Source organism: Cynoglossus semilaevis, chromosome 16 (assembly GCF_000523025.1).
Source record: "Cynoglossus semilaevis isolate Cse_v1.0 chromosome 16, Cse_v1.0, whole genome shotgun sequence".
NCBI classification, from domain to species: domain Eukaryota; kingdom Metazoa; phylum Chordata; class Actinopteri; order Pleuronectiformes; family Cynoglossidae; genus Cynoglossus; species Cynoglossus semilaevis.
The window spans coordinates 11284402-11287517 of record NC_024322.1 but is presented as its reverse complement, the minus strand read 5'-3'; positions in this window follow the sequence as shown (position 1 = coordinate 11287517).

Here is a 3116-nt window from a genome sequence, read left to right as displayed (position 1 = left end):
CACAACCAGCGTGGAGGCTTACTTGAGTTACCCTTGTCCCAGCAGCCACCGCATATGTGGGCTTATGTGAGTTTAGGGAGCCATGGAGAGTACGCCCAGGAACAGCTGACAATTTATGCTTAGTGGGGCCCCCACATTCTCAGATAGAGAGAGAGAGAAAGACAGGGGAGAGAGAGGAGGGGTAAGGAAGGGAGGGCAACCTGGAGTGAGGGCAAGAGAAAGAGAGAAGGCGAGAGCGAGAGAGAGAGAGAGGGAGGGAATGGGAGGCTGCCTTGTTTGTAGCTTGTCAGCAATTGCTTGAGACAAGCTTCCCCTCCATGTGTGAAAGCTACTTGGCAGGAATGTTTGGGCTGTACCAAGTGTGGCCGGGGGAGAGGGGAGTGTTTCAGCCAGCAGAGGAGCACAGACCTGGATAGAGGGGCCAGTGTGTGGTTGAAGTAATCCTTGGTTGGTGTCGGCACTTTGATGTTGTATCTTTCTCTCTCTCTCTATGTGTTTGTGTGTGTGCACGAGGGAGCAGTGAGTGGGTGTGAATGGTGTTGGAGAGAGAGAGAGAGAGAGGCCAGCACTGTATGGATATGCGCTCCCTCTCTCACACACTCTGTCTCCCCAGCAGCAACAAAAGAGAGGGAATAAGACACCCCCCCTCCCCTCCTCCTCCTCACTCCTCCTCTGGCTCTCCAGAGAAAGAAAGCAAAAAAGGGGGGAGAAGAAGATGATGAAACCTAAAGTGGTCCTGCAGTATGAATTGTGTACACACACACACACACACACACACACAGATGCTCATATGTGCATCTGCATATCTGTCTGTGTGTCTGTGAATGCATGCAAGTGTGAAAGGCATCTCCAATTTATTCAGTTTACTAACAATGTGTGTGTGTGTGTGTGTGTGCGCGCGGCTTCTGAGACCCCTCTGCGAGTGGGTTTCTACATGCATGTCACAGTCAAGTCCTGTTATATGTTTCCTCCCCAGTAGGGGCTGTTATTGTCTTAAGAATGTGTATGTGTGTTTGTGCGCATGCTTTTAATATTTAAAACAGTCACAGTCTGAAGTGAATTTTATTGGCTCCGAGGAAGCTGCCCCCCCCCACTCCCCCCTGCTTTCTTTTGTATTTGCAAGTAATCCAGTAAACTTGAGTCCATAGATATAGTCATGGACGTGACATGAAAGGTGGGGGGTTGTGGGTGTGGGGGGCTAAGATGCTGTGACCACCACCTCCACCACTAGGTGGCTGAAGAAGTTAGATGTGACGTTCACAAGATAAGCTTAGCTGAACCTGACTGACTGAACATTTAAAATTTAAACTTTTTTCCCTGGTTGTCGTTATAAAATTCTCTTGGTTCCGTTTGGACAAAATATATAACACTGATGGAGGTGTACGGCACTATAAAATAGCAGAGCTCGAGCAGAACATTAAGCCCTCCTGAGGAATCTTCACAGTGTCATTGGTTAATCGCCCATTTTTAGCAGCCGTTGGAAACAGTGAATGTATTACTGTACTTGTTATTTTGTGAAAGACCACGACTGCGTCTCCAAGGTTAGAGGTTAGAGAAATGGAAGGTTGGAAATGCATTACAGCGACAAGGAAACAATATTTGTGTGTCTTGGTTTCAATAGAAACAGGAGCTCAGACATGTGTGTGCCTGTGCGTGTGTGTGTGTGAATGGTGTGCGCGCATGTGTGTGTGCTGATCTCCAGTAGCCTGTTGCTTTCTGTCTCTGCTCTCAGCTCTACATCAGGAGGAATGCGACTGAAATGGATTCCTGCAGGATTCCTTTTCTCTGGCTTCGTTACTGCTGTCGTCTACTGCTGTACTCCAGCCCAAAGACAACAACAACAAAAAAACAACGTTGATTTGTCCTTTGTGTTACGCAACACAAAGGACAAATCAACGTTTTTCTTTGTTGTTGTCTTTTTGGACACAAAAGCTGAAAATCCTTCAACTGACTTGTGGTTCATGTTGAGCTTGTATCATTCGTTTTTACTGTGTTTTTCTTTTTAATTCAAAAAACTCCCACAATCCTCCACTCCTAACTACAACTCGTCCCATTATCTCCTCCCATTTTTCCCATTTCATTTACTCTTCTATCTCTTTCTCCCCACACAAACACGCATGCACACACACTGAAGGCAAAGGGATTTATTTCTTCACTTGTGTGTCCACTCGCGCCTCCTATGTGTATATGTATGTGTGTGTGTGTGTGTAGCGGCAGTAAAGTTTTAAGACGTCCAGTCAGCAGCAGCTACCGAAGAGCTGAAGCCTTAACGTTACACAAAGAAACTAAAACCTCTTCTCGCCGCCTCCCCTCTCCCTCCTCCTCCACCACTCTCCCTCATCTGTTTCCACTGCGTGTGGTAATAAAGAGAGAAGGAATGAAAAAGTGTAATAAAGAAAGCAAGACCGAGGCCAAGAAATGGCACGAAATTCTAAAATTAATTAGGCTGTGAATAATTTTCAGGATGTCAAAAGGTATTGGGGTGAAGACGGTTGTGTAATTGGAGCGTTCGGTTCACTAGTGTACAGCTTAGAGGAGGAAATTCTCTCTATTAAGACAGGAATGCAACCCCACAGAGAATACGCATGCTCACACATACAGACACACCACGGCAGGCTGACGTGTTTATTTAGTCCATGTATGTGGCCCCGTGTCTACCTACGCCAACATGTGAGCGATGTGGCTGATGTTCTGACCTCATTTACATGTTTTCTCATGGGGATGTACAGTGAAGAGGAGACGAGGCAGGAAAGGTGAAGGGAGCAGAGGAATATGGAGGAAGGGTGGAGAGAGAGAGAGAGAGAGAGAGAGAGAGGTGAAGAAGTTGGAGTAAAAGTAAACAGGCAGGGCATTTTATGAAAGAAAGATACCTGCAGTACACATCTCCCACAGCTGGAATGGTGGCAAGGTCGCCTCAGGGTCATATCTGCCTATATTGCTGTTAGAAACAACTATTTATTTGATCTCAAATGAATAACTTTTGATATGTTTTGCAGTTAGGCAGCTTGGATTATTCGGAAGTGAATATATTTGAGTGCTGTCAGAATCTTTACTAATGTTTAATATGATTAATCACAGCTGGTAGGATAGTTGTCACAATTCATCATGATTAATAA